We start from the raw sequence: 8,616 nt of genomic DNA, 5'->3' as shown, positions 1-8,616 counted from the left end.
TTCGAGTTTCTTAATTCAATAGGCTCATTTTTATGTATATAACTCATTGTTAAAATACCTAATGAGATACATACTTATCATAATATCATGTTAACTATATATATATATATATATATATATATATATATATATATATATATATATATATATATATATATATATATATATATATATATATATATATATATATATATATATATATATATATATCCATATATATGTCATCATATAGTTTTTACAAGTGTTAACGTTCGTGAATCACCGGTCAACTTGGGTGGTCAATTGTCTACATGAAACCTATTTCAATTAATCAAGTCTTAACAAGTTTGATTGCTTAACATGTTGGAAACACTAAATCATGTAAATATCAATTTCATTTAATATATATAAACATGGAAAAGTTCGGGTCACTACAGTTAGGATTGCGGTTATTGTTGCGATTGTTGTTGCGGTTGTTGGGATAGTTGTTACGATTGTGGTTGTAATTGTTGTTGTTGTTGTTGTTGTTGTTGTTATACTATTGACTCTTGTCACCGTTTTCCTCCCACTTCCTCTTGAGTTGTTTTGTATTGGCTTCTTCGGTCGCCTGCTCTTTAATTCTTCCCTCAATCTGATTTATGAGTTTATGAGCCATTCTACTTGCCTTCTGTATAGAAGCGGGCTCGTGTGAACTCACATCTTCTTGAATCCTTACTGGTAACCCTTTTACAAACGCGTCGATCTTCTTTTCTTCATCTTCGAACGCTCCCGGACACAATAGGCACAACTCTGTGAATCGTCGTTCATATGTGGTAACGTTGAACCCTTGTGTTCGTAACTCTCTAAGTTCTGCCTTGAGTTTATTGACTTCGTTTCTAGGACGGTACTGCTCGTTCATCAATTGCTTGAATGCCGACCACGGTAGTGCGTAAGCAGCATTTTGTCCTACCTGTTCAAGATAGGTGTTCCACCACGTTAACGCAGTACCTGTGAAGGTATGCGTAGCGTACTTAACTTTGTCCTCTTCAGTACACTTACTTATGGCAAACACCGATTCGAATTTTTCGGTCCACCGTTTCAATCCAATTGGTCCTTCGGTTCCATCAAATTCTAAAGGTTTGCAGGCAGTGAATTCTTTGTAGGAGCATTCTACACGATTTCTTGTGCCGTTAGCTGCATTGCTAGATTTAGAGTTATTGTTGGTATGTAGCGCAGCCTGTACTGTGGCTATGTTTGCAGCAAGAAAGGTACGAAATTCCTCTTCGCTCATATTCATGGTGTGTCGAGTAGTCGGTGCCATTTCCTTCAAAATAGCCAACTGAATCGAGTTAATCATACAGAATATTAAGAGTAGTCAATAGTATATCGTAGCATAATATGAACTCATTTATAAAAGCTTTTTCTTCATATTAGCGTTTTATAAGTTTAAATTCGGGTACTACCTACCCGTTAAGTTCATACTTAATAGCTAATATACAATTCAACTACTGCAATTCCATATGAAAAACGGATTATAATAATATATCACATACAAATATTCTTCAAACTTACAACTTCGCTATATTACATATAACATGAAATATAGTACACTATGATATAGGACAGTTTTGAAGATAAATCTAGTTAATACGCAAGTTGTTCAGCAAAGGAAATAAAGACACGTAATTCATAAGTCCAAAAACAAGTCATGCATTCTGGTTTTACTAAGATGACTTCCCATCCTTGGTCTTGTGGAAAATAACCGTTATGACCATTGGCTAGGCAGCATGTTGTAATGTCGTCAAAAGGACGAGGGTTTCGTAATGTCCAACAGCCCCGTAATAATCTAAAAACCTTGTTTCTCACCTCAACTACTGAATCCGTCACTTGTGGAAAGGTTTTATTTAAAAGTTGTAATCCGATATTCTTTTTCTCACTTTGGTAAGAAGCGAACCCGTAAGTATAACATGCTTCTTTATGTTGCCTGTTAGAAGCTCTTTCTAACTCGCGAAATCCTATGTTGGGATATGTTGAGTCAAAATAGGTTCTTAACCCGTAGCGTAAAATTGTATTTGGGTTCCCCGCATTTAATGCTTTTAAGAAAACACGGCGTAACTTACGGTCTCCCCAATGTGATATACCCCACCTATCAAAGGAAAGCCTTTTATAAACTAAGGCATTTCTGGAAAGTCTTTCAAATGTTTGACAAGTTAATTTCGCCATAACTAAATGTGCTGATGAATTCTGACCGACTCTAGACAAGATTTCCTCAATCATATCCTCTGGTAGGTCTTCTAAAATATTCGGTTGTCTACCCTTAACGTCCATTTTTTTTATACTGTAAAATAGACAAGGATTAGATTCTTAAAAGATAATTAACAAACAATACAAGCAATTTTTACATAGAACATAAAAGTACAAGCACACTACAATACATATAATACATAACATGATTACAACCCTCTAATCTGAATCACTGGTTTCTTCTTCTTCGGACTTGGTTCGTTTTCCTAATTTTCTAGGAATATATGGTGTTCCTCTAATACGAGCCGTCGTTTTCCATAACGGTTTAGAAAAACCTGGTGGTTTAGAGGTTCCCGGGTCATTGTTACATTTTAGGAAATATGGATGTTGTCGATACATACAAAGTTCATCGGGGTTGGAATCGGGTTTCTCTATTTTTATACCTTTTCCCTTATTATTTTCTTTCGCTTTATTAAATTGGGTCGAGATAATTTATATAACATCATCAAAATCCTCATCGGGATCCGATTCATCGGAAAATTGGTAATCTTCCCAATATTTTGCTTTCTCGGCGGAAACACCATTGACCATTATTAACTTTGGTCCGTTGGTTGAGGATTTTCTTTTATGTAATCGATTTACTATAGGTATCAATATTTCTTCCTACGAAACCTCTTCTTCTTATGGTTCCTCCTCTTCCGATTCCTCCTCTTCTGATTCCTCTTCTTCCGGTTCCTTGTCTTCCTGTTCCTCCTCTTCCGGTTCCTCTTCGGGAATTTGTGAATCTTCCCAAAATATATTCGATTCTTCATTATTATTATGTGAATCAATGGGATTTGTACTAGAGGTAGACATCTATCACACAATATCAAACACATTAAGAGATTAATATATCACATAATATTTACATGTTAATAATATATAGTTTCCAACAAAAAAAATGTTAAGCAATCGTATTTGAAGAAAAACACGGTCGAAGTCCAGACTCACTAATGCATCTTAACAAACTTGGTAAGACACACTAATGCAATTTTCTGGTTCTCTAAGACCAACGCTCTGATACCAACTGAAATGTCCCGTTCATATTGATTATAAACGTTCCATATTAATTGATTTCGTCGCGAGGTTTTGACCTCTATATGAGACGTTTTTCAAAGACTGCATTCATTTTTAAAACAACCATAACCTTTATTTTATCTATAAAGGTTTAAAAAGCATTACCGTAGATTATCAAATAATGATAATCTAAAATACACCGTTTACACACGACCATTACATAATGGTTTACAATAAGAATATATTACATCAAAAATAAGTTTTTTGAATGCAGTTTTTACATAATATCATACAAGCATGGACTCCAAATCTTGTCCTTATTTTAGTATGCAACAGCGGAAGCTCTTAATAATCACCTGAGAATAAACATGCTTAAAACGTCAACAAAAATGTTGGTGAGTTATAGGTTAAACCTATATATTATCAAATCATAATAACTGACCACAAGATTTCATATTTCAATATACATCCCATACATAGAGATAAAAATCATTCATATGGTGAACACCTGGTAACCGACATTAACAAGATGCATATAAGAATATCCCCTATCATTCCGGGAAATCCTTCAGACATGATAAAAACAACATCGAAGTACTAAAGCATCCGGTACTTTGGATGGGGTTCGTTAGGCCCAATAGATCTATCTTTAGGATTCGCGTCAATTAGTAGATCGGTTTACTAATTCTTAGGCTACCAAGCAAAAGGGGCTTATTCGGCTTCGATCATTCACCCATATAATGTAGTTTCATTTACTTGTGTCTATTTCATAAAACATTTATAAAACTGCATGTATTCTCATCCCAAAATATTAGATTTTAAAAGTGGGACTATAACTCACTTTCACAGATTTTTTACTTCGTCGGGAAGTTAGACTTGGCCACTGGTCGATTCACGAACCTATAACAAATATGTATATATATATATATATCAAAGTATGTTCAAAATATATTTACAACATTTTTAATACGTTTTATTGTTTTAAGTTTATTAAGTCAGCTGTCCTCGTTAGTAACCTACAAATAGTTGTCTACAATTAGATGTACAGAAATAAATCAGTATAAATTATCTTGGATCAATCCACGACCCAGTGTATACAAGCATCAGGCTAGATCACAACTCAAACTATATATTTTATTTTGGAATCAACCTCAACCCTGTATAGCTAACTCCAACATTACTGCATATAGAGTGTCTATGGTTGTTCCAAAATATATTATATAGATGGGTCGATATGATATGTCAAAATATTGTATACGTGTCTATGGTATTCCAAGATTACATAATATATATTAGAATACATGAATAATACAATATAAGTTTGTTAAGTTATGATTTGTATAGAATTGTTACAATATTTCCCGTAGCTACAACAATCAAAAAAAAAAATATCCAATCTTGTTTTACCCATAACTTCTTCGTTTTAAATATGTTTTGAGTGAATCAAATTGCTATGATTTTATATTGAACTCTATTTTATGAATCTAAACAGAAAAAGTATAGGTTTATAGTCAGAAATAAAAGTTACAAGTCGTTTTTGTAAGAGGTAGTCATTTCAGTCGAAATAACGACGTCTTGATGACCATTTTGAAAAACATATACTTCCACTTTGAGTTTAACCATGATTTTTGGATATAGTTTCATGTTCATAAGAAAAATCATTTTCTCAGAAGAACAACTTTTAAATCAAAGTTTATCATAGTTTTTAATTATCAAACCCAGAACAGCCCGCGGTGTTACTACGACGGCGTATGTCCGGTTTTACGGTGTTTTTCGTGTTTCCAGGTTTTAAATCATTAAGTTAGCATATCATATAGATATAGAACATGTGTTTAGTTGATTTTAAAGTTAATTTAGAAGGATTAACTTTATTTGCGAACAAGTTTAGAATTAACTAAACTATGTTCTAGTGATTACAAGTTTAAATCTTCGAATAAGATAGTTTTATATGTATGAATCGAATGATGTTATGAACATCATTACTCCCTCAAATTTAGTAGGTAAACCTACTGGAAGTGACAAGAAATGATCTAGCTTCAAAGGATCTTGGATGGCTTGAAAGTTCTTGAAGTAGGATCATGACACAAAAACAAGTTCAAGTAAGATTTTTTACTCGAATTAAGATAGTTTATAGTTATAGAAATTGAATAAAAGTTTGAATATGATTATTACCTTGAATAAGAAATATAACCTACTATAAATAAAAAAGGTTTCTTGATCTTATATGATTACTTGGAATGGATTAGAAAGCTTGGATGTAAACTAGTAAACTTGAAAGGATTTTCGAAGTGTTCTTGAAGTGTTCTTCCTAAGATGATTATAGCATGATTCTTGAAGTAATTTTTGATGAAGATGATGATTAGCTACTGGAAAAATTCGTTCATAAGTGTGTGTATGTGTTGAGAGAGAATTAGAAAGAGAATTGGAAGTGAAATGGAGTGAATGATGAGTGGTAAGTGGTGAGTGGTGAGTGGGGTTAAAAGGAGTTCTAGTTAGTTGACTAGTTCATGGTAGAAGTTAAAATTGATTAGTCATACATGACATAATCAAGAGTGGAATCCCATGCTAGTTCCTATTGGTATATACCCACAGTAAGTACGTCTAGAAGCTGTGTATAATACGGGTATGAATACGACTAGAATTCTTAATGAAAAAAAGAATGGGAATGTAACTGTACCCATTTTCGTTAAGTATGAGTGCTTTGATATATGTCTTGAAGTCTTCCAAAAGTATATTAATACATCTAAATACACTACATGTATATAAATTTTAACTGAGTCGTTAAGTCATCGTTAGTCGTTACATGTAAATGTTGTTTTGAAACCTTTAAGTTAACGATCTCATTTAATGTTGTTAACCCATTATTTATTATATCTAATGAGATGTTAAATTATTATATTATCATGATATTATGATATATTATTATATCTTAATATGATATATATACATTTAAATGTTGTTACAACGATAATCGTTACATATATGTCTCATTTCGAAATCCTTAAGTTAGTAGTCTTATTTTTACATATGTAGTTCATTGTTAATATATATAATTATCATTTTATCATGTTAAATATAGTGTAACAATATCTTAATATGATACATATGTATTTAGTAAGACGTTGTAATAACGATAATCGTTATATATATCGTTTCGACTTTCTTAACTTAGTAGTCTCATTTTTATGTATATAACTCATTGTTAATATACTTATGGAGATACTTACTTATCATAATCTCGTGTTAACTATATGTATATCTATATATATCGTCATGTCGTTTTTACAAGTTTTAACGTTCGTGAATCGCCGGTCAACTTGGGTGGTCAATTATCTATATGAAACTCATTTCAAATAATCAGGTCTTAATAAGTTTGATTGCTTAACATGTTAGAAACACTTAATCATGTAAAAAAATCAATTTCTTTTAATATATATAAAAATGGAAAAGTTCGGGTCACTACATTAACTATATTTAATCTTATTTCTGTAGCCTTCTTCTTCACCAAAAATTCATCATCATTACTTAATCACTATCATCATTAATGATACATCAACTAAATCATTATATGATCATCAAATCATCTAATCATCATTTCCCTCATCATTCATCATCATCGTTGATCGCCAAAAAAAAAATATATATATACAAACTAAAGATTACATCCAACATGCTCCTCATCAAAAAGCACTTATCATCTTCTTAATAACATGACTATTGAATCCTATAAAAGCCCGATCAAAGTAATTCACTTGGTTAAAACCGAAGCCCATAATGATGAGTCATTTTAAAAGCCCAATTCTAAATTAAATTGTTTGGGGTGTGGCTCGATAGATGAAAGGGAAAAATGATAGGAACGGAAGTGGGTTACATGTAGGGTCATGATGTTTTGTTTACTTCCCTTTTTCTTTTATTAACTGATCCTAATCAGAAATTCTATCATCATCATAGCATGCATTTCATTATTCTTTCATATGTCCCTATCAATGAGTAAATAAAAAAAATACTGCAGGAATGAGTTTGAATGAAACAGAAACATATTCATCATCATTGTTTCTTCTTTATTTAATATCATCATCTTAACTTACACCATTAATCATATAATATCACCTATCATTATAATACTCGCTGTTGTAACAGTAAACAGAAAAGAAAAATAGCATCTTAAGATGGTTTTTGGTGATGGTTGTCGTGATGATAGAGAGAAGAAGAAAGGTGATGAAATGGGTGGCAATTTGTAGTGGTATTCCTTGGTGGTTAACAGTGAATATGGAAAGAAATATAGTTATCACCTATTCGCAGATATAGGCTGCTATAATCGAACAACACTGTAAAGGAAATGAGTAAATGATATCGGTTTAAATGGTGATGATGGCTTGGGTTCAACAGGAAAACAAGAAAAGGAAAATAAGAGTGATGAGTTAGTGGTGAGTTTATGGTTATCATAAGGTGGTGTGAAGGTAGAAGATAAGGCAAGGTGGTCTCGGTAGTGAGGCCTTCGGTTCAGAGACAAAGAGAGGGTTGGTTGGGTTTCGACTAGCATACAATCAAGGTTTCACTTATTGAGGTGGTGCCCAAAAGTAATCACAGAAAATTTTGATGGGTTGGTGATTAGATGAAAGTGGTAGAATTCTTGAACAGTTTCGAGTAGGTTGTAAAACAAGTAGTAGTGGGTTCTTTAATTATAAAGAGAAAAACGTAAGTGGTGGCGTTAGAGTGACCGGTGGAGGTGAGGTGATCTTGGTGGTGGATCACGGTATCACAAGAGAAAGAGAAGAAGAGATGGTGATGATAAATGGATGAATATGAGAAGGATGGAGATGATTATGATGATGGTTATGGTGATGCATGGTCATCGTTGGTGTTGGAGCAAAACGAAAGAAAAATCCAAGGTGGTTTAATGGAGTGGGGTTTGTATGAGATAAATGTTAGAATATGTACTTCATATTATTTGTGCATATATATAGTGATAGTGACACAAAGGTGGTCGTTTGATGGTGAGTTGTTTTGGGGGTGACGATGGTGATGATATTGGTTTGATGGAGATGATGAAAGTTTGGTTTATGCTTCGAACACCCAAGACAGGAAGTAGTAGAGATGGAGTTTTGGGTTGTTGTTTAATACTGATGTCTTGCTTAATCTCCCTCAATAACATATAGATATAGATATGTTTAAAGTTATATATTATATAATATAATAATAATTATAATATAAATTAATAATTAACAATAACTCAATTGAATCACAAGGTTACAGTAATTGAAAAGATTAGCCGCCTCAATTAATTCTACCGACAGTTTTCACGGACTACTATTTCGTATCCCGTTGACAATTAGTGGTGGATAAAAGTCTTCAGAA

The sequence above is a fragment of the Rutidosis leptorrhynchoides genome, chromosome 8, assembly GCF_046630445.1.
Source record: "Rutidosis leptorrhynchoides isolate AG116_Rl617_1_P2 chromosome 8, CSIRO_AGI_Rlap_v1, whole genome shotgun sequence".
In the NCBI taxonomy this organism is placed as follows: domain Eukaryota; kingdom Viridiplantae; phylum Streptophyta; class Magnoliopsida; order Asterales; family Asteraceae; genus Rutidosis; species Rutidosis leptorrhynchoides.
This window is presented reverse-complemented; position numbering follows the sequence as displayed.